General features: G+C 49.1%; 1 long non-coding RNA gene across 1 annotated transcript in view; it reads left to right on the forward strand.

The window, feature by feature from the left end:
• The first annotated feature begins 1,306 nt into the window (after positions 1-1,306).
• LOC134809907 (uncharacterized) overlaps positions 1,307-26,955 on the forward strand; it is a 44,653-nt gene continuing 19,004 nt past the window's right edge. The window contains exon 1 of the long non-coding RNA XR_010156673.1: positions 1,307-1,581. This is a non-coding gene — a long non-coding RNA (uncharacterized LOC134809907). The remainder of the gene's footprint in view (positions 1,582-26,955) is intronic.

A 26,955-nucleotide genomic window follows, 5' to 3' on the forward strand; every position in this document is an offset into this window, starting at 1 on the left:
AGAGACAGGGTTTCACCATGTTGGTGAGGCTGGCTTCGAACTCACAACCTCAAGTGATCGGCCCTTCTTGGCCTCCCAAAGTGCTGGGATTACAGGCTTGAGCCACTGCGCCTGGCTTTTTTTTTTTTTTTTTTTTTTTTAACTGTTTTTGTTCACTGCTGTATCCTCAGTACACAGAATGGTTTGTAACACGAGACAGACACCTCAGTAAAAGCCAGATGAGGGCTGGTATTAGTAAAACCTGTCAGACTGTTGCATTTGAAAAACGAAACAAAAACGTTGGTTCCAGGGCACTAACCACCATGAAATACAGTAAGTGTACATCTCAGTTATGGTTTACTCCCCACCCACAGCCTTCCTCTCCCACAGCGGAGAAACAATAGTGAATTAGTTTCTTTCTCAGAGAGACTTGAGGTATGTGATGAAAGACAAGTCCAAGAAACAGTGAAGCCAGCTTTGCAGACATCAGCCCTAGAACTAACGGTATTATTTCCCAGTGCAAATGATAATTACTCCGACCTACTCATCAAGACAAGAAAAAGCATCTCTGATCAATTTTCAAAAGAGGCTGGGTTGGTGTAATTATAGTTAATAATACCCATCTACGGAGCTGTTGCCCCTGACACACACACCCTTGAGTTGTCAGCCTCAGACTTCCATTTCTAGCACCTGTAAGCTGGTCAAGTTGTGTGCACTGTAATGTGTCACCATGAAACGAAAGAGAAGTACCAGGTGAGCTCTCTCTCTCTCTGTGTGTATATACGTGTGTGTGTGTGTCTGTGTGTGTGTACGCCTTGCCTGAAAATGATTTAAAGCTACTAACCGGGCCCCATGGAAATTCAGTCTCATTGCATAGGGCTCCAGGCAACTGAGTTACTGGACACTACACCAGGTTTTGGATTTTTTGAGATCAAAAATCAAAGTATGTGTAAAGTAACATTTCTTACAAAAATAGATTCCTCTCTTCTCTCAACATGTCATCAGTTTTTTCAATATATTGGCAAAGTGGATCCATCCACGGTTCTGGGTCCTGGTTGTGCATCCGATCGCCTTTGTCAGCTGGGGGAAGACTCAGGGTGACTTGAGCCAGGAGGACCGCGGAGTGGACAGCCGGTACCGCGCGCTCCCCTTTCCCTTGTTCTAAACTGGGCTGGAGAAGTTCATAGGATTTGCTCCGTCTGTACCGCGTGCGCTGTGAGCGTTTTCATCAGGGCAGCAGCAGGTGCGAAGGAGCGCGCTGGCGCCCTCTGGCGGCGATCCTAGGGGGCGTCCGCGCCGTGCCTACCCCCCGGCCTCCGGGAGCCTCGAGCCCCAGCGCAACTGTGATTCTGCCAGTTACAGCGATCATCATAGCGAAATGAAAATGCTCCGATTATTTGTTTATAAATAAAACCGTTCCTCCTGGAAAATGTGCCAGGATGACATTTTGTGAAGTCCTGTTTCCAGTCTTCGTGAATTAAAATTCTAGATGGGAAACTACCAGACGGGAGAAGATAATTGAAAAGGATAGTTCAAAGGACTTCTGACTTGTCCAAGAAGAGACGCAATTCCAGGTTAATCTTCAGAGTGAGTCAAAGCAACGTAAGTATGATCTTTTTCTATGAAAGGCAAAGAATAAAATGTGGCAGAGGGTTTCTTCAACTCCTTACCTTCCCAGTTCTGTAGAATCACCTTACAAAAATAGAGGGGCAGCTGTGGGGTGGCGGAACGAACACGGTTTTTAGAAGCAGGGGCTTGGGTTTGAGTTCTAAATGTGCAGCGTACTGGGGCACTTAACTTCTCTGAGGCTTAGGTGCCTCATTTCCAAAGGGCATGAGAATATCTCCTTTTTTTTTTTTTTTTCCTTTTTTTGAGACGGAATCCCGCTCTGTCGCCCAGGCTGGAGTGCAGTGGCGCGATCTCGGCTCACTGCAAGCTCCGCCTCCCGGGTTCCCGCCATTCTCCTGCCTCAGCCTCCCCAGTAGCTGGGACTACAGGCGCCCGCCACCACGCCCGGCTGATTTTTTGTATTTTTAGTAGAGATGGGGTTTCACCGTGTTAGCCAGGATGGTCTAGATCTCCTGACCTCATGATCCGCCCGCCTCGGGCTCCCAAAGTGCTGGGATTACAGGCGTGAGCCACCGCACCCGCCCTAGAATATCTTTTTATAAGGGGAGTTCAGGCTGGGCTCCTGGGCTCAAGCCTGTAATCCCAGCACTTTGGGAGGCAGAGGCGGGCGGATTGCTTGAGCTTAGGGGTTTGAGACCTGCCTGGGCAACGTAGGGAGACCCCATCTCTATGAAAAATTAAAAAAACTAGCTAAGCAAGGTGGGGAGCACCTGTAGTCCCAGCTACTCGGGACGCTGAGATGGGAAGATGGCTTTGATCCCAGGAGTCTGCAGTGAGCTATGATCTCACCACTGCAATCCAGCCTGGGCATCAGAGTGAGACCTTGTCTCAACAGAAAAAAAAAAAAAAAAAAAAGAGTTCAAACTCCAACCACAACTACCATGGACTGTATCTGTGCCCATAGCCATTGCCTTTCCCTGTTACCATGGATGACCTGTATGACCTGATCGCACTTCCCAGCCAGCTCCTGGGGTCCCATTCCATCTGGGCCATCGCGGATATTGCTCCAGCAATTCTTCCTCTCTCTTCCGCATCATCAATTTCACCTCTATAACTAGATATTTCCATTAGCACACAGACATGGTAGGATTTTTCTTATCTCAAAAAAAGCCTCTTGGCCCCACCTCCCCTGCAGGCAGCACTGATTTCTCTCTTCACTTAGGTAGCAAAACGCCTCTACTGTCCATGCTCGCTGTCTCCACTTCTCCCATTCTCCCGTGACCAACTTCATTCAACTTGGGTTCCACCCATTCGCTGGGGCTGCTTTTCCCGAGGAAGCCAATGGCCTCTACGGTGCTGAATTCAGGGATTGGTTCCCAAAGTACTGGGATTACAGGCGTGGAGTCTCTGTGCCCAGCCTATTTGGGGAAATTTGAATATGCCTGGGTATTAGACAATGTTGAAAATCGCATTAATTGTATTATTTTTCATTGTGGTTCTATATGATTATGCTTCAATTGTGATTATGTATTAAAATAACCATTTTAGCCAGGCGCGGTGGCTCACGCCTGTAATCCCAGCACTTTGGGAGGCCAAGGTGGGTGGATCATGAGGTCAAGAGATCAAGACTATCCTGGCCAACATGGTGAAACCCCGTCTCTACTAAAAATACAAAAATTAGCTGGGCATGGTGGCGCACAACTGTAGTCCCAGCTACTCGGGAGGCTGAGGCAGGAGAATCACTTGAACCCAGGAGGCAGAGGCTGCAGTGAGCTGAGATCGTGCCACTGCACTCCAGCCTAGGTAACAGCGAGACTCTGTCTCAAAAAAACAAAAACAAAAACAAACCCATTTTATTGTATATAATTTTTTAATATACAGATACTGTATATAAAATTAACTTTAGAGGTAAATATCATAATGTCTACAATTTATTTTAAAATAATTCAGCACAGGCTGGGCACAGTGGCTCATGCCTATAATCCCAGCATTTTGGGAGGCCGAGGTGGGTGGATCACTTGAGGTCAGGAGTTCGAGACCAGCCTGGCCAACAGGGCGAAACCCCATCTCTACTACAAATACAAAAATTAGCCGGGCGTGGTGGCGGGTGCCTGTAATCCCAGCTACTTGGGAGGCTGAGGCAGGAGAATCACTTGAACCTGGGAGGTGGAGATTGCAGTGAGCTGAGATCCTGCCACTACAGCCCCGTCTGGGTGCCAGAGCGAGACTCTGTCTCAAAAACAAAAAACAAAAAACAAAAAAACTTCAGGACAGAAAGAAATACATTTTCATGCTGTTTCCTAAAAAAAAAAAAATACATGAAGCGAAACTGGCAATACATTAACAATTATGGAATTGGGTGATGCATATACGGGTGTTTGTTATACTACTCTACTTTTCTGTATGTTTGAATATCGTAGTAATTTAAAAGTATCTGGAAGTGCGCTCTGAGCTTTGGTGGAAAACCATTTGCAGGAGACTTTTTTTTTTTTTGAGATAGTCTCACTCGTTGCCCAGGCTGGAGTGCTCTGGCGTGATCTCGGCTCACTGCAGTCTTAACCTCCCTGGCCCAAGTGATCCTCCTGCCTCATCCTCCTGAGTAGCTGGGATCACAGGCACATGCCACCATGCCTGGCTAATTTTTGTATTTTTTGTAGAGACGCGGTTTTGCCATGTTGCTCAGGCTGGTCTCGAACTCCTGAGCTCAAGTGATCTGCCTGCCTGGGCTTCCGTAAGTGCTGGGATTACAGGCGTGAGTCACCGCCTGGCCTGCAGCAGCTCCTTAAAGTGCTGTTGATTGGAAGCAACCTGCTCCACCCATGGCTGCCCACCCAGTGGGAGCCCCCGGGGACTGCTGGCAGGTCAGGTCCCTACGGCTCACGTGGACTCAGTCACTCCCAGGCTCCATGCAAGGAAGCATCACCAACAGCCTGGTGAGAACTGTGCTGCCTCCACGCGGCTCTTGCGGTGGCTTCTGAAAGATAAAGGGCACACCTGGGGTGGGGGGAGGGGGGAGGAATAGCATAGGAGATATACCTAATGTAAATGACGAGTTAATGGGTGCAGCACACCAACACGGCACATGTATACATATGTAACAAACCTGCACGTTGTGCACATGTACCCTAGAACTTAAAGTATAATTAAAAAAAAAAGGCACACCTGAAATGCCAGCTGCTTCCCTGAGACAGGCGGCTCCCTCAGCCAGCTCAGCTGTTCTAGCAAAAAGGCGTTTGATTCTGGGCCAAGCCCAGAATAGGGAGTGTCTCCTCATACTATGCCTCTGGCTTCCTGGAGTACAGATTTATGGCTTTTGAATGTGGGAGGAGAAAAAAAAAATCCTTAAATCTAAGTCAAAAGCCTGCTAGAACTACTCTCTACAGCTAAACAGAAATGAGCTACAAACTCCTGTCGTGCGGCTTAAACGGAGAAACTTGTGAAGGGATCTGGTTTTGGGTTACTGACATGCTCGAAGGTGCTCATGAGTGGTGGTTTTCCTGTCTTCAAAGTAAATTTTAGGAACAATAAGTTCACTGTGATCATTATCTCTAGGTTATGGGGTTATGGATGGATTTTTTTTTTTTTTTTTGAGATGGAGTCTCACCCTGTCGCCCAGGCTGGAGTGCAGTGGCGTGATCTCAGCTCACTGCAACCTCTGCCTCCCAGGTTCAAGTGATTCTCCTGCCTCAGCCTCCCCAGTAGCTGGGACTACAGGTGCCTGCCACCACGCCTGGCTAATTTTTGTATTTAGTAGAGACGAGGTTTCACCATATTGGCCAGGCTGGTCTCAAACTCCTGACCTCAGGTGATCTGCCCATCTCAGCCTACCAAAGTGCTGGGATTACAGGCATGAGCCACAGCGCCCAGCCAATTTTTGTATTTTTAGTAGAGACAGGGTTTCACCATATTGCCCAGGCTGGTCTCGAATTCCTGACCTTGTGATCTGCCTGCCTTGGCCTCCCAAAGTGCTGGGATTACAGGCATGAACCACTGCGCCCGGCCGGATTTTTCTTACTTATACTTTCCTGTATTTTTTACATATTTGGCCATAACCACGTACCCTTCATAGAGTAAGAGAAAGCAAAGTAAGGTGTTTTGTCCATGCTTATAGACCCAGGCAAACTGAAGCAGAAGGGGACTTTGTTGTTTGACAGCAGGGTGGGCTTCAGGTACAGCTGGACCTGGGGGTCCCAGTGATGAGCATGGATCTGGTTTCTTTCTCTCTCTTCATCCTTCAGGTCTCACCTCTTGATTGGGCTGTAGTTTTGGGCAGATGCTTCCCTCCTGGTCCCAATACAGCTGTGGTAGCTTCAGACTCATGTCCTTCCAATTTCAAGTCTAGTGGCAACAATTTCTATCCTGTGATTCCTGACAAACTGTTCTTTGCGTCTCTTTGGCTCCAGTTGGCTCATAGATCTGCCTAAAATTGAAGCACTGTGGCAAGGCAGCTGGCAGAACTGCTTGACTCACACCCGTCTCACATGCGTCACTCCTGAGATGGAGTTGGAACCCTCTGTCCCAAGCACACGGGCTAAGAGTAGGAGAAGGATAGTTTCCTGGAGGGAATTTGGTGTCCAGCTGTCAAAACAGGGGGAATAGACAGGTAGCAAGAAAATCACAAATGCTGCCTTCCTACCTACTTCCAGAAAGGATTTGCAGTAATGCAGGGAGAAGAAAACTGAGGCTAAGGAAAACTGCTGTAATTAACCCAGAGTTTAGCGCTGAGCTTCCTGGTAGCCAAGGCAAAAGGGAAAGACTTGTTCACAAAATGCTAACGCACCAGGATTAAACAGGAAGAATCAACACTTCTGATAAAAAATTTCCTATGACTCCAAGGCTCAGGGCTGTTTTCTACTTCTGCTTTATTCTTTCCTTCTCAATCTTTCTTTCCTTTCTTTATTTTCTTTCCTTTCCTCCCTTTCCTCCCTTCCCTCCCTCCCTCCCTCCCTCTCCCCTTCCCTCCCTCCGCCTCCCCTCCCCTCCTCTCCCCTCCCTTCCCCTCCCCTCCCCTCCCCTCCTCTCCCCTCCCCTTCCCTTCCCTTTTTTGAGTTGCAGTTTCCCTCTTGTTATGATTTCGGCTCACTGCAACCTCCGCCACCTGGGTTCAAGTGATTCTCCTGCCTCAGCCTCCCAACTAGCTGGGATTTCAGGCATGCGCCACCATGCCCAGCTAATTTTGTGGGTTTTTTTTTTTTTTTAGTAGAGACGGGGTTTCACCCTGTTGGTCAGGCTAGTCTGGAACTCCTGACCTCAAGTGATCCACCCGCCTCAGCCTCCTAAAATGCCGGGATTACAGGCATGAGCCACCGCACCAGGCCCTCCTTCTCAATATTTCTTAGTTTTCATTTTTTTCCTTTCATAGACAATCTTCATTCCCTTTTTTTCTCATGTCACTGAGATGAGTCCTTATCCCATGTCTCTGTCTAGAGCCAATATGTGGCCTGCTGACCTCTCTTCACAGTTGGATGGGGAGCCATCAGAACTTCCAGGGTTTGGACTAGCTCTGTGAGAACACGCTATTAGATACTCCTGGAGGGAGGTGGTTAAACTTAAAGGAGGTTCAAAATTCATTGCCAGGACCGGGCGTGGTGGCTCACGCTTGTAATCTCAGCACTTTGGGAAGCTGAGGCAGGTGGATCACCTGAGGTCAGGAATTCGAGCCCAGCCTGACCAATATGGCGAAACCCCGTTTCTACTAAAAATACAAAAATTAGCCGGGTGTGGTGGCACATGCCTGTAATCCCAGCTACTCGGGAGGCTGAGGCAGGAGAATCGCTTGAATCGGGGAGGCGGAGGTTGCAATAGCCAAGATCGCACCATTGCACTCCAGACTGGGCAACAAGAGCAAAACTCCCTCTCAAAAAAAAAAAAAAAGAAAGAAAAAAAAGAAAAAAAAATCATTGCCAGTGGAGGATCTGCCAGAAACAAGGCTCAAGAGACCTAGGGTTCAGTCCTGTTTCCCTTTCAAAGTCAGCCGCCCTCCCTGGACTCTTTAACTGAGAAAGGAATGAACTGGATCAGCTGTTGACCCCAACATTGCCACATGACTCTGCAAAACACCCATCACACTGTGGGAACGTGAAATTCTCACTAACGCCCATTTCACAGTGTCTTTTGCATCAAAAAGGTTTGCAGAGATTTTTCTTTCCAGATCACATAGTTTCTCACAGATCCTGAGTGTTTCACACTCAATTCTTTTTCCTGCGTTGAAAACCAGAGGAAGCACATCTGCCCAAGGCCGCTGCAGGCCTGGGCTTGGGTCTCGGTTGCCAGAGCAACCAGCAGCTGCAGGTGTGCAGGGCCGGCCCGCAAGCCGCTTATTTGCCTGGCGGGGAGACCTGCTGACAGATGCTATGGCCGCTTGGGGAAAAGAACATGTTGAGCCGGTGATCCCTTCTCACCCACTCCGAGACTTTTAAGTTTACAAAGTAGCTACAGGGGATTGTCAATCCCCAAAAGTGGGAGGGAGAGGGGACCTTTTGGCCTTACTCCTGTTTGGGACATTTTCTTTCCTAGATTTTGTCCTATTTACACCTTTTTAATTGCCAGCATTTTTCTGGAAAAGCCAGAGAGGAGAATAATTTGACTGTGGGAAGGAAATTATTTGTAAACCTTCCTGTAGAATCTGTCCAGTCTCTCTTTGGTGTTACTCTTGTAGTCCGGATTTTAGTATTTTAATGTGGAGTTTTATAGTCTATTGAGTATCTCTCCTTTTTGCTACAGGAACGTGTGCCAGTGGGCAGCAACCTGGGGAAGGCTGGTTAAAATGCAGATTCTGGGCTGGGCGCTGTGGCTCATGCCTGTAATCCCAGCATTTTGGGAGGCTGAGGTGGGCAGATCACCTGAAGTCAGGAGTTTGAGACCAGCCTGGCCAAGATGGTGAAACTCTGTCTCTACTAAAAATACAAAAATTAGCTGGGCATGATAGTATATGCCTGTGTAATCCCAGCTACTTGAGAGGCGGAGGCAGGAGAATTGCTTGAACCCAGAAGTGGGAGGCTGCAGTGAGCCAAGATCACACCACTGCACTCCAGCCTGGGCGACAGAGCAAGACTCCAAAAAAATGCAGATTCTAGGGCTCGGTCTCAGCATTACTGAGACAGTCTTGTGGGAGTGAGTCCAGAAATCTACATTCTAAATAAACAGGAGGTCATCTGATTTTTTTTTTTTTTTAAGATGGAGTCTCTCTCTGTTTCCCAGGCTGTAGTACAGTGTTGTGATCTTGGCTCACTGCAACCTCCACCTCCTGGGTTCAAGCCATTCTTCCACTTCAGCCTTCCGAGCAGCTGGGATTATAGGCATGCACCACCACACCTGCCTAATTTTTGTACTTTTAGTAGAGACGGGGTTTCGACATGTTGGCCAGGCTGGTCTCGGGTTCCTGACTTCAGGTGATTCACCTGCCTCGGCCTCCCACAGTGTTGGGAGCACAGGTGGGAGCCGCCAGGCCTGGCCACTCATCTGATTTAGTTGGACCCAAGACCAAAGTTTAAAATCATGTTAAGAACTGGGTATATATTGGCCAGTAACCTCGGCATTTTAGGAGGCCAAGGTGAGAGGATCGCTTGAGGCCAGGGGTTTGAGATCAGCCTGGGCAACATAGAGAGACCTCATCTCTCTAAACAATTAAAATAATTAGCCAGGTTTGGTGGCATGAACCTGTAGTCCCAGCTATTTGGGAGGCTGAGACCAGAGGATCAATCGGGCTCAGGAGTTCCAGGCTGCAGTGAGCTAGGACTGCGCCACTGCACTCCAGCCTGGGTGACAGAGCAAGACTCTGTCTTAAAAGAAAACAAAAACAAAACAAAAACACAAACTGATGGAAAATGAAAGGAGAATGACACTAATATTGTTCACGCCACCAAGCTTGCCTGCCCACTCCTGCAGGTGGGCGCTTCCCTGGGCACATGTTTCTTGCCTGTCCGAAGTCCTTCTCCCTGACTTTGGGAATAGCACCCCAATTTAATTTTGGAGAGTCATCCATTCAGCCCCCACTCCACGTGGAGCCAGTGGTGGGAGGAAAATCACTGTGCCTGCAACCCACCCAAGCCAACTCCTCTGTCCCAGAGGTCATTCCTTCTCTTTTCTCCCCGTTTCCTCCCCCTCTCCCTCTCTTTTTCCTTCCCTTCATCTTTACCTCCCTCCCTTCCTTCCTTTCCTCCTCCTTCCTCCCTCCCTAGAGTTTGGGTCCATCTCTGTTGAGTGTCACCAGAGAGCTCTGATCCCATAGGTGCACAGTCTGCGGGGTGCTGTGTCTCGCTGAAGTGGGCTGTCCCTCTCCCAAGTGAGGACCATTGCGCAGCCTTAATTATTTCAGTCTTTCATTGGGGAATAGGGTCTCATAAGAATTTACCCAGGACATATTGAGACTCTGCCTCTAAAAAACAAACAAACAGAAAATAAAACTCCCAAAAACTATTGGCAGAGGTAGAAATAAAAAGTCTATTGAACAACAACAACAAAAATAGACCAGGTGTGATGACTCACGCTTGTGATCCCAGTACTTTGGGAAGTTAAGGTGGGAGGGTCCCTTGGGACCAGGAGTTCAAGACCAGCCTGGACAACACAGTGAGACCCCCATCTCTACAAAAAAAAAATTTTTTTTTTTTGAGACGAAGTCTTGCTCTTGTCGCTCGGGCTGGAGTGGAATGGCACAATCTTGGCTCATTGCAACCTCCGCTTCCTGGGTTCCAGCAATTCTCCTGCCTCAGCCTCCCAAGTAGCTGGGATTACAGGTGCCTGCCACCACGCCTGGCTAACTTTTTGTATTTTTAGTAGAGACGCGATTTCGCCATGTTGGCCAGGCTGGCCTTGAACTCCTGACCTCAGGTGATCCACCAGCCTCGGCCTCCCAAAGTGTTGGGATTCTACAGGCGTGAGCCACCGCGCCCGGCCAAAAAATTTTTAAAAAATGATTAGCCAGGCATGATGGCATGTGCCTGTAGTCCCAGCTACTGGAGAGACGAGCAGGAGGATGTCTTGAGCCCGCCAGTTTGAGGTTACAGTGAGCTATGATTGCATAACCTGGGCAACAAAATGGGATCCTGCCTCAAAAAACAACAACAAACCCCCAGAAAACAAAATAAACCCTTTCCTTGGTTCTGTCTACGGAGGTGACATTTATCTCCTACTCTGAATGATGGCTCCCTAAGACCCCTCATGGAGCCCAAGAGCATCCAAAAGAGGATCAAAAACTTCATCTGACACCAGTTAGACCAGTTCCTGGTCCACTACATCAAGAAACTGGAAGTGCTGCTGATGGGCAGTGAGTCTGACTGTGCAGGGACCGCTCGCCGTGCCTCCTCCAAGAACCAAGAACCGCAAAGCTGTTTCAGGAAGAGGAGCCCAGCTGCCGTCAGAGTCAGCAATCCCAATGCTGGGCTGCCCCACCAAGAAAATGAATGGGCAGCCATGTGTACATTTTATTTGTGTTTAAATAAAGCCATAAAATCTGAAAGAAAAAAAACAAACCAACCAGGCGCAGTGGCTCATGCCTGTACTGTAATCCCAGCACTTTGAGAGGCTGAGGGGGGTGGATCACCTGAAGTCAGGAGTTCGAGACCAGCCTGGCCAACATGGTGAAGCCCCCATCTCTACTAAAAATACATAAATTAGCTGGGCATGGTGGCGGGCACCTGTAGTCCCAGCTGCTCAAGAGGCTGAGGCAGGAGAATAGCTTGAACTTGGGAAGTGGAGGTTGCAGTGAGCCCAGATTGCATCACTGCACTCCAGCCTGGGTGTCAAGAGCGAGACTGTGTCTCAAACAAAAACGAAAACAAAAACAAACAAAAAGAGTGAAGAGTATGCTCGGGCTGTCTAGCATTGTAGAAGGGCACCTCCACTTTGGAGAACTTTCTTTTGGCTGCCTTGTCTCTCTCTTCTCTCCTAAGTGGACCAAGGGACAGGCTTCCATGGCTTTCTTCCAAGCTAGAAACACCAGCAGGTCACTACTCATGTTGTGTATTTAGAAACCTTATTTAAAAAATTGGATTGCAAAGTAGAGAGTAGCTCAAAGGATGAAGCGGTTTTTTCCCCAATGATTTTTGTGAGTCTATTACCAATGGCCTAATTTTGCTTTAATCAAAGGTTTTTATGATGCTAACTGATGATGTCTAAACACAAATAAAGGTTTTGTTTTGTTTTGTTTCTGAGAATAGTGGCTTAAAAAATACTAACATGGAAAAATAATGGATGATTTTGCTGATAGCAGTACTGTTTGCAGATTTGTTTGCAGTACTGTTTGCAGATTTGTTTGCAGTACTGTTTGCAGATTTGTTTGCAGTACTGTTTGCAGTTTTATGGTGAAATAAAATAATTTAGCAGCTAAGGCGAGTTTGTGCCTTGCCTTAGCACATGGTCACTTACGAACTGTGCGGTGTGGGTCTACACCTAGAACTTTCCCTCAGAACAGAGATTTAACAATTAGATGACACTCAGGAAGCTTCCTTTAAACAAGCAAATATTTCCAGTTGACAACAGGAATGTAAACACGACTCCAATCAGTGAATATGCTGAAAGCTCTTTCCTATCTGAGGTATTAGCTGTGCTCAGTGGAGAGGGTAACATTTCTTCCTTTGTCTCCTCACATACTCATCTCCAATTAAATTACTTACCATCAATTCATAGACCTTTAGGGCTAAGCTAATTTTTAAACACTGACAAAAATTCTACAAAGAGCATCCATAAAACAGGTTGGGAGAGTGTCCTCAGAAGTTGAACCTAGAACCATGTCCTGGGTAGTATTCTCTGCATTGCCTTGTGGGGTCGTGTGTGGGAAAACATTCTTTTTTGTTTATTTTTTGAGATGGAGTCTCACTCTGTCTCCCAGGCTGGAGGAGTGCAGAGGCGCGATCTCGGCTCACTGCAGCTTCCGCCTCCCTGGTTCAAGCGATTCTCCTGCCTCAGCCTCCCGAGTAGCTAGGATTACAGGTGCCCACTACCACACCCAGCTAATTTTTGTATTTTTAGTAGAGATGAGTTTCACCACGTTGGTCAGGGTGGTCTCGAACTCCTGACCTCAGGTGATCTGCCCACCTCCGCCTCCCAAAGTGCTGAGATTACAGGCGTGAGCCACCGTGCCTGGCCACACGTGGAAAAAACATTCTGATCTGGCTGGGCGCGGTGGCTCACGCCTGTAATCCCAGCACTTTGGGAGGCCGAGGCGGGCGGATCACGAGGTCAGGAGATCGAGACCACCCTGGCTAACACGGTGAAACCCCATCTGTACTAAAAATACAAACAAACAAACAAAAAAAACAACAACAAAGAAAACATTAGCCGGGCGTGGTGGCGGGCCCCTGTAGTCCCAGCTACTGGGGAGGCTGAGGCAGGAGAATGGCGCTAACCTGGGAGGAGGAGCTTGCAGTGAGCCAAGATCGCGCCACTGCACTCCAGCCTGGGCGACAGAGTGAGACTCCGTCTCAAACAAAAACAAAAACAAAAAACCAAAACATTCTGATCCATGAACCTTTGGATTTCTCTGGGAGGAAACAGGTCTCTGCTCCTTAATAATAAGCACTTCGCACTTATTATGGGGCTCTTGGGAGAAGGCAAGAGGGAGAGACGGAGGATGTTGGTCTCCATGCAGGATCACGGCTGCCGGGCACGGTGGCTCACGCCTGTAATCCCAGCACTTTGGGAGGCCGAGGCGGGCAGGTTGCCTGAGCTCAGGAGTTCGAGACCAGCCTAGACAACAGGGTGAAACCCCGTCTCTACTAAAATATAAAAAATTAGCTGGGCACGGTGGCGTGTGCCTGTAGTCCCAGCTACTCGGGAGGCTGAGGCAGGAGAATTGCTTGAATCCAGGAGGCAGAGGATGCAGTGAGCTGAGCGCCGCCTGGACGACAGAGTGAGACTCCATCTCCAAAAAACAAACAAACAATAAAAAAGATCACGGCTTCTCTGGAACAACAGCTCAAGCTGTGTGTGTGATAGTTAACTTTATGTGTCAACTGGGAGGGTGTTTTTGTATGAGATCAACATTACAGCCAGGCATGGTGGTGCACACCTGTAATCCTAGCTACTTGGGAGGCTGAAGTGGGAGGATTGCTTGGGGCCAAGAGTTTGAGGCTGCATTGAACTATGATTGTGCCACTGCACTCCAGCCTGAGCAACATAGCAGGATCTCATTTTATATTTAAAAAAATCCCAAAACATATTGGTAAACTCTGAGTAAAGCAGAGGCCCTCTCTAATGTCGGTGGGGCTCATCCAATCAGTTGAAGATCTAAGTAGAACAAAAAGACTGGCCTTCCCAAGCGAGGGAAGTTATCCGGCAGAACGCCCTGGGACTTCTCTGCACCTTCCGCTCTCCTGGGTCTGGACTGTGCTGGCCCACGCCTTGGGTTTAGGACCTGCCAGCCTCCACAATCACGAGCCCATTCCTCAACGTGAATCTCTTCCTCTCTCTACACACATCCTGTTGGTTTTGTTTCCCTGGAGAACTGTAATACAGCATGTCCCGCTGATCCTGGCTTATTTGTACCAGATCTTAGACTTTCAGTCAAGGGGCCCTCATAGATAAACTGCTCCAATCTTCCAGGAAACCCCTATACCAAAAACTCATGCTGCTCGGCCCGCCTCTCAGCGCCTTCTTGGTGTGCTTGGGCGCCATCTAGTGCCTACCACAGGCACTGCGATGACCTACCCGCCTCACTTTCACCTCTATCATCACCGGTTTAATTCTCTAAGCACATATTAGACCTCCATATTCGTGTGCATCATTCGCTCTTCTGTTCGCTCAACAAACATTTAGCGAAGGTTTGTTTATGCACAAGGCATTGCCACAGATGCAAGACCGCCCAGCAGGTGGATTCTCCCCTTTGTGGAACTCACAGATCAGCTGGAGACAGGGAATAAATGCAGATTACAGTCAGGTGAGAGCAGGGCCACGTGGAAAGCATGATAGGGAGCTCAGGAGCTAAGGGGGTGAGCAAGGGGGACTGCGGGGAGGGCCACTGTCGATGCAGTGTTTACTGCGTTCCAGGCGTGGAGTGGGCTCTGGACACACAGGGGTGACGATCACTCCCTGTAGCAGCATCCAGCCTGCTGGGGCCTCCTCTGCCCTGCTTGCATTCGGATTGCGCTCTAGGACAGTTCGTGATGGTCCCCAGGCCACAGCACCGAGAATGACTTCCTTGCATTTGCCAGAGTGTGGCAGTGGTTCTTCAAAAATCAGGCTCTGCACTTTGAAGCTCCAGGCGAGACACTTGGGCTGCAGCTCCTGAGGGCTGCCTTGCTGGGAAGGGGTGGGGACGTCCCGCCGGGGATCAAGGTGAAGGTGGGTGTGCGGCCGGATCCCTGCTTGTTTCCTGCTCCCTAGGGCCTAACTCCTCACCCCTCACTCTGCTGAGAATTGATGAGGAGGAAACAAGGGGAAGGCTTTGGGTCCTCGTACCCCTGTTGTCCAGGCTCCCGCCCCGTTCGGACCACCAGCGCTTCCCGGCTCCCCGTCATGCTTCCCCATGGGACTCCAGTCAGCAAGGATCCCGCTGAGTTCACACGTGCTCAGGGAGTGGCCCTGAGACTTGGGTGCTCCTTCCCATGAGGCTGACTGTGCTGGCGAAGCCACTGTAAGCCAGTAGTAATGATCACTCCGAGCCTACTGTGTGCTAGATGCTGAGTGCTGTTACGTAAGTCACCTCTAACCCTTCTTCTTTTTTTTTTTTTTTGAGACAGAGTTTCACTCTTGTTGCCCAGGCTGGAGTGCTGTGGCACAATCTCGGCTCACTGCAACCTCCACCTCGCGGGTTCAAGTGATTCTCCTGCCTCAGCCTCCTGAGTAGCTGGGATTACAGGCATGTGCCACCATGCCCGGCTAATTTTGTATTTTTAGTAGAGATGGGGTTTCTCCATGTTGGTCAGACTGGTCTTGAACTCCCGACCTCAGGTAATCTGCCCGCCGCGGCCTCCCAAAGTGCTAGGATTACAGGCGTGAGCCACCGCGCCCGGGCAGTCACCTCTAACGCTTCTAAACCTTTCTAGGTGGTGTTCTTGTTTCACACGGATGTGGCAATTGGCTCAGAGGGTTGAGGTCATTAACAGGAGAAGTGAGGCGGGGGCGGTGGCTCAGGCCTGTAATCCCAGCACTTTGGGAGGCCAAGGCAGGTGGATCACTTGAAGTCAGGAGTTTAAGACCAGCCTGGTCAACATAGTGAAACCCCATCTCTACTAAAAATACAAAAGTTAGCCGGGCGTGGTGGCGCGCGCCTGTAGTCCCAGCTGCTCGGGAGGCTGAGGCAGGAGAATCGCTTGAACCCGGGAGGCGGAGGTTGCAAGATCACACCACTGCACTCCAGCCTGGGGGACAGAGCGAGACTCCGTCTCAAAAAAACAAAACCAAACAAAAAAACCCCAGCAGAAGTGAGCATGGAGCTGACTGAGGTTGGCCTGGTTCCAAGTCCCTGTCCTCATATACCCATTCCTGCTGCCCAAGCAGGCAGTTGTGGTGGATGGGAGAAGGCAGGGGGGTTCCTTGCGAGCTTATGGCTTCTCTCTCTCTCTCTCTCTTTTGAGATAGGGTCTTTCTCTGTTACCCAGGCTGGAGTGCAGGGGCGCCATCATAGATTGTTGCAGCCTCCAACACCTGGTCTCAAGTGATCCTCCCACCTCAGCCTCTCGAGTAGCTGGGACTACAGGCATGCACCACCATGCCCGGCTAATTTTTAGATTTTTTGTAGAGATGGGATCTTGCTATGTTGTCCGGGCTGGTCTTGAACTCCTGGCCTCAAACAATCCTCCCGCCTTGACCTCCGAGGTGCTGGGATTACAGGCGTGAGCTACCATGCCTGTATTGCATCTCTTTTTTTTTTTTGAGACAGAGTCTTGCTCTTGTCAACCAGGCTGGAGTGCAATGGCGCAATCTCAGCTCACTGCAGCCTCCACCTCTCGGATTTAAGCGATTCTCCTGCCTCAGCCTCCTGAGTAGCTGGGTTTACAGGCACGTGTCACCGTGCCCGGCTAATTTTTGTATTTTTAGTAGAGACGGGTTTCACCATGTTGATCAGGCTCATCTTGAACTCCTGACCTCAGGTGATCCACCGCCTCGGCCTCCCAAAGTGCTGAGATTACAGGTGTGAGCCACTGCGCCTGGCCACGTCTCTCTCTAGAGACCTCTCCACCCTGGGGACAAGCCTGAGTCTTGGCCCTAAGGAGGGGCTTGCACTGCCTCACCCACCCATTCCTTCGACAGACTCTGACTCCATGCCAGTCACTGAGGCCTAACCTGGGTTGAGGGAGACCCAGGATTCTTCTTTCTGAGAATCTTGCCATCTATGGGGGATGTCACCATTATCCAGCCCTAGTCTGTCATTCACAGGTGAGAAGACTGCAGTCAGGGAGGTCGGGGGTGCTGAGCCCTGGTTTCCTGCTGTGGGGTGCATCACTGTCATTCCCCCTGGGATGAAGTGGCATCTGGAATGCCGCCTTTGAGCTGTACTTCTGCCTTCCCATGTTTATTCCTAAGCTCTGCCCAGTGCTTCTCACAGAGTGGGCATCTCTTAGACGTTCCAAAATTGTGGACGATTGCGCAACACAGTCTCCTCTGGAAGGGCCATGTGGACCGTGGGAATCGAGTGACGTCTGGTCTTCAGTGTGGGAGCCTCCTGGTTACAGGTGGCCTCCACCTCTTAGCAAGACAGGAGCTGCGTGTGTCTTCCGATGCCCAGATCCTGCTGGGATAGCAGCGCTCCCTGTTCCACGAAATCCTCTGGCGAATCAGACAGTGGGTCCTTGATAAAATCAGTAACACGTGCCCCAGCTCTCCCCGCCGGGACCGCAGTAAATCTTCACATTTTTGCTACATCACTGCTTCTCTGACAGCTCAAGATGTTTTTCTGCTTCTGAGGATCCCTTTATTAAAAGCCTTGGAGTCCCACGGACGTGTTAAGCAGCGCTCCCTCTGGCGCCTCCCTGCCTTGCCATTTTCCCAGCTCAGCTTCTGCCTCTCTGCGTCTCCCACAAGCTTTCCACATCACTCATTCTGACATTTGAAAGTTTCCAAGCTTGTTCTGAAATGCTACAAACACTGCCATTGTTATGTGCCAGGCTTGGAATGCTGAGAATCCCAGGACGCTGGAGATGGGGCCTCGAGCCTTGCAGGGGAGCTGAGCAGCTGCACAGGGCCTGGGGATGTGGGCTGAGGACGAAGGCTGCTCCTGTTCCTCTGTGGACCGCACCAGGTCCAGTGGCTGCTGCCTTCCTGGCCTTCCTCCATTCCCACTGCACCAGGCCGTGGTTCTGTGCTTCCCACAGACTCACTCCAGCCACTCCGTTTACTGAGGAAAATCACCCCTCTTTCCCACATTGCATGGTTTCTTCTGCTTGGAGATAGGTCTGCTTGCTTGTGACAGGTTCTTTAGTTTTCAGGAGACGATATCAGAGAAAACAAACCTTGACGTGTTTGGGTTTTGGGTGTCCAGCCCTGAGGTCTGTCTTCCTACAGCTTTTTTTTTTGAGACGGAGTCTCACTCTGTTGCCCAGGCTGGAGTGCAGGGGTGCAATCTTAGCTCACTGCAACCTCTGCCTCCCGAGTTCAAGCGATTCTCCTGACTCAGCCTCTTGAGTAGCTGGGACTACAGGCACATGCCTCCATGCCTGGCTAATTTTTGTATTTTTAGTAGAGACGGGGTTTCACCATGTTGGCCAGGCTTGTCTCGAACTCCTGACCTCAGGTGATCCACCCTCCTCAGCCTCCCAAAGTGCTGGGATTACAGGTGTGAGCCACTGTGCCTGGCCTGTCTTCCTATAGTTCTTATGCTGGCTGAAGTGCTGTTTTCATTAAGATTCATATCCAGTTGGCTTTGCCCACAGGTGCTATTTTTGCAGGTACGCAGCGCTCTTGCAGGCCACTGGGACCTGCTGGTGTCTGGAGTGCCGCCTTCCAGCTGTGCCGCTTTCTGTGCCGCTTTCTCACAGAGTGGGCCCCTTTTAGTTTCCAGCACTCTGAATGATGGCGCAAACACTGCTGTACCCCAAATCTTCGGTGGCACACCACACTCCAATTCTGCTTTAGCCGCACAGGTTTCAGCAAGACACCCTGCCGGTTTCATTTTTACTAGTTGTTCTCAGACTTTTGGATTCGTAGGCTAGAAAACTGAAAACAACAGGGTAGACATAGGTAATCAAGTGTGATTTTGCCTAGTGAAGACATAAACAAAACCAAACAAAATGATGTCTACAATCACAGGCACTCTCATGTCCTACAACAAAGCAGATTTAAACGCCAGAAAAGTAGGAGGAAGAGAATAAAACCAGAGTGAAAGACAGCGCTTGCCAGGAAAGGACAGATCTCACGCTGACAATTTCACTGCGGAGGGATGGAAACGTGGCCGAAGCCCAGCAGCTGTTAGTGAGCCAGCATTTCATTCATTCATTATTTATTTTTAGAGACAGGGTCTCACTGTGTTGCCCAGGATGGGGTTCAGTGGTGCCATCACAGCTCCACTGCAGCCTCAGACTCCTGGGCTCAAGTGATCCTCGTGCCTCAGCCTCCCGAGTAGCTAGGACTACAGGCATGCGCCACCACACCCAGCTGATTTTTTTTGTTTGTTTGTAGAGATGGGATCTCACTATGGTGACCAGGCTGGTCTTGAACTCCTGGCCTCAGGCAATCCTCCTGTCTTGGCCTCCCAAAGTGCTGGGATTACAGGCATGAGCCACCTCACTCAGCTGAGCTAGCATTTCTGAATCTTGGGTCTATGATGGAAGCGGAAGGCGGCACTCCAGACCCCAGCAGGTCCCAGTGGCCTGCAAGAGCGCTGCGTACCTGCAAAAATAGCACCTGTGGCCAAAGCTAATTGGATATGAATCTTAATGAAAACAGCACTTCAGCCAGCATAAGAACTATGCCACTGCGCCTCAAACTTTAACGTGTGCGTAAATTTCCTGTGGAGTCTTGCTAAAATGAAGATTCTGAATCCTTAGGTCTAGACTGGACCCAGGATTCTGCCTTTTCACAGCCTCCCAGGCGAGGCTGGCGTTGCAGCTCCTTGCTCCATGCTCTGAGTTGCAAGGTCTACTCTACACGATGCCAAAAGCAATCTTGTGGTTCAGTCATGTGAGTGAAGAAAAAAGATTAGGTAAAATGATTATTTTGTATCATGCAGACAAAAAAATCATTTATCAGCTAGATTCTCTGCTATTTCATACACATGGCCAGAGCTGACAGAGATTGCCAGTGGACTACTGGAGATTAAAGGTGGTGATGAGTGAGGACCCTCTTGACCGCTTGTGTCTGTAAGGATGGTGAGTGCTGAACAGCCCCCAGCCTCCAGCTCCAAGCCCAGCACTAGCTTGACCAAAAGTGACCAGGGGTTTAACAGCCGGCTTCCTGAACTCTACTGGTCTACCAGCCACCTGCACCCCTCTCCCACTCCCCCCAACAAACTCAAAACCCAATAAAACAAAAACCAAACGGATGTGTATTGGGAATCAAATGTGGCAGGAAGGGCCCCTGGCAGAGGCAGTACTCTGAGGAGAGGAAGCCATGATTGGGTCAGCCTTAAACATTCCTACCATTCTGCCAGTGTCCAGGCTGCTGATGAAATCCTGGGCAGGTGCAATGATGCACAGGTGTCCTGGGGTGAGGTTGCATGTGTGTTAGGTTGGGTTGAAGACTGAGGAACAGAAGGGGCGGGTCAAATGGTTGTGTGAGAGCGTTGGCAGGCTGTGTTGACTGAGACCCGCAGTGAGAGGTAAGTTTTTGTGGTTTATAAATTTTAATTTCAATTTTTTTTTGAGATAGGGTCTCTCTTAGTCACCTAGGCTGGAGTGCAATGGGGCAATCACCACTCACTGCAGCCTTAATCTCCCAGGCTCAAGTGATCCTCCCACCTCAGCCTCCCAAGTAGCTGGGATTATAGGTGCGCAATATCATGCCTGGCTAATTAAAAAATTTCTTTTTGTAGAGACGAGGTCTCATTATGTTGCCCAGGCTGGTCTCAAATCCCTAGGCTCAAGCGATTCTCCTGCCTCAGCCTCCCAAAGTGTCGGGATTCTAGGTGTGAGCCACCACGCCTGGCCGAGGGGGTGTTTGACATCTTCACTCAGCACACACATTTACAGGGTTGATATCCATTTGTACAAAACAATACTTAGTTTTACTGCATGTGACATATTCTAATTAAAAAAAAAAATTCTAGGCCAGGCCTGATGGCTCACACCTGTAATCTCAGCACTTTGGGAGGCCGAGGCGGGTGGATCACCTGAGGTCAGGAGTTCGAGACCAGCCTGGCCACATGGCAAAACCCTGTCTCTACAAAAATACAAAAATTAGCTGGGCGTGGTTGTAGGCACCTGTGATCCCAGCTACTCGGGAGACTGAGGCAGGAGAATTGCTTGAACCCAGGAGTCGGAGGTTGCATTGAACCAAGATCGCGCCACTCCAGCCTGGGTGACAGAGCAAGACTCTGTCTCAAAAAAGAAAAAAAAAATCTAAAATGCTGGTTCTGATCTATTAAATTGATTTCAGGTCCCACGACTGGGCTGTGACCCAAAGTGTGACAAATGCAAATTTTGGAGGCCTTTTCTCATATTGGTAATATGTGAGTCTTTGATCTCTTACTGTGGGAACTCAGGTGACCTCAAATCTAAGAAACCTAATTTACGAAATATACACTTAAAATTATGATTTCTTTAAATTCTACCCTGGAAACGCGTAGTGAAGGGATTTTTGCCATCTATTTCTTTGGTAAATCTCAGAGCATCTAAAAAAAAGATTAAGTGGACAAATGAGTAAATTAGCCTATCTACAAATATGTAAGTCCTTGGATGGAAGTTTTTAGGACAAATAAATTTAAAGAAAAGCATTAGATGTTATTGGTAGGTATAGTCCAAGTAGATATGAATAAGAAAATAGTTTTGAAATTAAAATTTATAGTATTATTGGTAGGTGTAGTCCATGATATTTCTGAAATTTAATTTTATAGCAACAGGAAAACATGAATGATTTACAAACAACTTTTGAATATATCAACAATGGAAGTGATAAAAACATTAAAATTTACTGAGTCATTATATGATATGCTGTATTGAACATTTTATTTATTTATTTATTTATTTATTTGGGATAGAGTCTTGCTCTGTTGCCCAGGCTGGAGTGTAGTGGCGCGATCTCGGCTCACTGCAAGCTCCACCTCCCGGGTTCATGCCATTCTCCTGCCTCAGCCTCCCTAGTAGTGGGACTACAGGCGCCTGCCACCACGCCCGGTTAATTTTTTGTATTTTTAGTAGAGACGGGGTTTCACCGTGTTAGCCAGGATGGTCTCAATCTCCTGACCTCATGATCCGCCTGCCTCGGCCTCCCAAGATGCTGGGATTACAGGTGTAAGCCACCACGCCTGACTGAACATTTTACTTTTAATTTAAGTTTTTTTTTTTTTTTTTTTTTTTTTGAGACAGGGTCTTACTGTCACCCATTCTAAAGTGCAGTGACCTGATCAAGGCTAACTGCAACCTCAACCTCCCGGGCTCCAGCAATCCTCCCACCTCAGCCTCCCATGTAGCTGGGATTACAGGCGCAGGCCACCATGCCCGGCTAATTTTTGTATTTTTTGGTAGAGACAGGGTTTCACTATGTTGCTCAGGCTGGTCTCGAACTCCTGACCTCAGGTCAACTCTGTGGGCATGGGGGACATTTCTGAGAGCCATGGGCAGGGCAGATCCCTCCAAAAGTGCCCACAAGACTGCAGAACACTTTGTTCAAATAAAGTCTTAACCTAAACGCGAAACATGAAAGAAGAATGAATGAATTGTTCTGGTAAACTGAGATGGGGGCCAAAGTCCATCCAGTTAGCTCCTCCCCTCCCCTGGGGTCTGAGGAGCTGTGGTTTTGAAAACCATGGATCTGGTTGAGCGTGGTGGCTCATGCCTGCAATCCCAGTGCTTTGGGAGGCCGAGGTGGGTAGATCACCTGAGGTCAGGAGCTCGAGATCAGCCTGGCCAACATGGTGAAACCCCGAATCTACTAAAAATACAAAAAATTAGCCAAATGTGATGGCAGGTGCCTGTAATCCCAGCTACTCTGGAGGCTGAGGCAGGAGAACCGCTTGAACCTAGGAGGCAGAGGTTGCAGTGAGCCAAGACCATGTCACTGCACTCCAGCCTTGGTGACAGAGTGAGACTCCATCTCAAAAAAATACAAAAAACAAAAAACAAAAAAGAAAACCATGGATCTGGCCAGATGCAGTGGCTCACGCCTGTAACCTCAGCACTCTGGGAGGCCAAGGAGGGCGGATCTGAGGTCAGGAGTTCAGGACCAGCCTGGCCAATATGGTGAAACCTGTCTCTACTAAAAATACAAAAATTAGCCGGGAATGGCGGCGTGTGCCTGTAGTCCCAGCTACTCGGGAGGCTGAGGCAGGAGAATCACTTGAACCCAGGAGGCAGAAGTTGCAGTGAGAGAGATTACGCCACTGCACCCCAGCCTGGAAGACAGTGAGACTCTGTCTCAAAAAAAAGAAAACTGTGGATCTCGTTCTAGCCTCTGTTTTTACACCTGATAAACATGAGGCTGAGAGAGTGAGGCTACCTCCTCAGAGGTGCACAGTGACTTAGTGTCAGCATTTGGACCCACTCTAGGGTCCTGGGCTCCTTGTAGAATGTTCTCCCTCCTCCTTGTCCACCTCCTCCTCATTTGCGGTTATCCAGACACACAACTGCTGAGAAAGTCTTTTGTTTCCTTCTTTATTTATTTTGAGGCAGAGTCTCGCTCTGTCACCCAGGCTGGAGTGCAGTGGCATGATCTCAGCTCACTGCAGCCTCCACCTCCCAAGTTCAAGCCATTCTCCTGCCTCAGTCTCCCCAGTAGCTGGGATTACAGGTGTGCACCACTACCCTGGCTAATTTTTATATTTATTTATTTATTTGAGATGGAGTCTTGCTCTGTTGCCCAGGCTGGAGTGCAGTGGCATGATCTCAGCTCACTGCAACCTCTGCCTCCTGGGTTCAAGTGATTCTCCTGCCTCAGCCTCCTGAATAGCTGGGACTACAGGTATGCGCCACCAAGCCCAGCTAATTTTTGTATTTTTAGTAGAGACAGGGTTTTACCATATTGGCCAGGCTGGTCTCGAATTCCTGACCGTATGATCCACCCACCTCGGCCTCTCAAAGTGCTGGGATTACAGGCGTGAGCCAGCGTGCCCAGCCTTGTATTTCTTAGGTGAATAGATTTTGATTTGCAGAATTCAAAAAGGAATGCGAGTGAAGTAGGTGAAACAATAAATTTAGCTTGGAGGATCCTATGAGCCTTCCCCCTGGTGTGCTGGTCACAGCTAGTTTTGCCCAGCACCCTTTTGTCCTCTTTGTCCTCTGCTCTCCTTTGAACATCAATCAACAAGGGCCTGATGGCATTGACAGGCTTGCCCTGGTGACTGACCACGTCTCGGGTTGAAAATGTGCTTTGGCGCCTTTTAAAGGACGATGGCATTTGTCCCAGTGTGTTCCAGTGAAGCGCCTCGCAGGACCTTGATAAACTTGACTGTCCGTATCCATCAAGGTGCTTGTGCATTATTCCTACAATTGGGGAGATACCTTACCCACCTCCTTGCAGATCGTTCTAGGGAAAGGTGTTTGGTCATCTGTCTGGGAGGCTGAAGACTGGCCCTTGCCACAGGCAGGGTGCTGAGAGCTGCCCCTCTGCCCAGCCTCGTGCTCCTCTGCTGAGGGGTCAGCTCAGGTTGTCTGGAGGCACTGCCCTGCGCCTGCTCCTCAAGCCGCTTGATGGCACTGTTAGAACTGGAGAAGGGAGGCGGCTTCTGAAACAGTTTCCTCTGTTCTGATCGGCTCCAAACTGTCATTTCCACCCACCTCCTTCCTAACTGAACAGAACAAAATCACTTCACAGCCTGTTGCTGCTGCTCTGCTCCCCCAGCCCCGCCCCGCCATCCGGGCAAAGATCTAGTAGCCCCTGTGCCCTCTTTCCCGCACTCATGCACCCAGGCTTCCATCCTGTCTCTCTAGAGCTTTATCATCCTGTGTGTTTTGGGGGCCTCTGCGGTGCCAGGGGCTCTGCAGGCAGAGAGAAGGCCAGGAAAACCTTATAAGAACCCGGGAATCTAAAAGAGAAAGCAGAAGTGCCTGACATCCTTCTGGCCACATGACTTGTTTTCTAGAAGAAAGAAGAAAATAGCAGTGGGAGAAGGTGCTTGGGAGGAATGGAAGGAATGTGCAGAGAGGGCAGGAAATGGGGTCTCTCAGGCGGAATCTTGGCATTAGGTTGCAAGGCTTAATGTGTTCTGTTCTTGGCTTCCCAGCTGCCACTGTGTCTAAATCCCTCTCGCAGGGTCAAGGGTGGGTGGAGGCGTGGTCTGAAGGGACGCTTGCCTTCATCTACTTGCTTTGGCCTCTTCTGGTTCTCAGTTCTGTCTCTCTCTCTCTCTGTAGCTCTGTCACCCAGGCTGGAGTGCAGCAGTGCCATCATAACTCATTGCAACCTTAAACTCCTGGGCTTAAGCAGTCCTCCTGCCAGGAGTTTACTACTGGTACATGCCATTACACCCGGCTAATATTTAGTTTTTTCGGAGGGATGGGGTCTCACTAGATTGCCCAGGCTGGTAACTTCTGGGTTGAAGCTAGATCCTCTCACCTCAATCTCCCAAAGTGCTGGGATTACAGGCATGAGCCACCACATCTGGCCTCTCTTTCTTTTTTTTTGCAGTGGGGGGGGGGGGGTGGGGGTGGCTGGTGGGGAGGAGGACAGAGTCTCACTCTGTAACCCAGGCTGGAGTGCAGTGGCACGATCTCGGCTCACTGCAACCTCCGCCTCCCGAGTTCAAGCCATTCTCCTGCCTCAGCCTCCTGAGTAGCTGGGATTACGGACACGTATCACCATGCCCAGCTAATTTTTTTATTTTTAGTAGAGAAGGGGTTTCACCATGTTGGCCAGGCTGGTCTCGAATTCCTGACCTCAGGTGATCCACCTGCCTTGGCCTCCCAAGGTGCTGGGATTACAGGCACGAGCCACTGCGCTTGGCCCTCTCTTTATTTATTTATTTATTTATTTATTTATTTATTTATTTATTTATTTTTGAAATGGAGTCTCACTCTGTTGCCCAGGCTGGAGTGCAGTGGCATGATCTCAGCTCACTGGAACCTCCGCCTTCCGGGTTCAAGTGATTCTCCTGCCTCAGCCTCCTTGTTGTATTTTTAGTAGAGAAGGAGTTCCACCATGTTGGCCAGGCTGGTCTTAATTCCTGACCTCAGGTGATCCACCTGCCTCGGCCTCCCAAAGTGCTGGGATTTTGGGCATGAGCCACTGTGCCTGGCCCTCTCTTTTTTTATTTTTATTTTTAAATGGAGTCTCGCTCTGTTGCCCAGGCTGGAGTGCAGTGGTGTGATCTTGGCTCACTGGAACCTCTGCCTCCTGGGTTCAAGTGATTCCCCTGCCTCAGCCTCCTGAATAGCTGGGACTACAGGCACGCATCATCACGCCCAGCTAATTGTTGTATTTTTAGTAGAGAAGGGGTTTGGTCTTGAATTCCTGATCTCAGGTGATCCACCTGCCTCAGTCTCCCAAAGTGCTGGGATTACAGGCATGAGTTTTCTTTTCTTTTCTTTTTTTTTTTTTTTGACACAGAGTCTGTCTCTGTCACCCAGGCTGGAGTGCAGTGGTGCTATCTCAGCTCACTGCAACCTCCACCTCCTGGGTTCAAGCAATTCTCCTGCCTCAGCCTCCCTAGTAGCTGGGATTACAGGCGTGCGCCACCATGCCCAGCTAATTTTTGTATTTTAGTAGAGATGGGGTTTTACCATGTTGGCCAGGCTGGTCTCCAACTCCTGACCTCAAGCAGTCCACCCACCTTGGCCTCCCAAAGTGCTGGGATTACAGGCATGAGCTACTGCGCCCAGCCCCTTTTTTTTTTTTTCCAAAATTTATTGTGTATACTTAAGGTATACAATGTGATGTTATGAGGTACATGTACATATAGTAAAACAGTTACTAGAGTGGAGCAAATGAACATAGCCATCATCTCTCATAGGTACGTATTTTTTCCCTGTGGTAAGAGCAGCTACAATCAACTATAATCTACTCATTTAGCAAAGATGTTGGATACAGTACACTGTTAACTAAGTGTGTCTTCATATTGTACATCAGATCTTTCCACTTGTTCATCCTGCATAGTTGCTGCTTTGTGTCCTTCCGCATTCACCTCCCCATTTCCTCTGCCTCACCCCCAATACTGGTAACAACTGTCTTATTCTCCATCTCTGTGTATTTGGCTTTTTTTTAAAAAAAGATTCCACCTGTAAGCAAGGCTGTGCAGTATTTGTCTTTCTGTGTCTGGCTTATTTCACTCAGCATAATACCCTTCCTATCCTCCCTCCATGTTCATTCTTGTTGTGGATCTCCTTTTTTTTTTTTTTTTTTTTTTTGAGACAGAGACTTGCTCTGTCACCCAGGCTGGAGTGCAAT

The sequence above is a fragment of the Pan troglodytes genome, chromosome 1 (assembly GCF_028858775.2).
Source record: "Pan troglodytes isolate AG18354 chromosome 1, NHGRI_mPanTro3-v2.0_pri, whole genome shotgun sequence".
NCBI lineage: Eukaryota > Metazoa > Chordata > Mammalia > Primates > Hominidae > Pan > Pan troglodytes.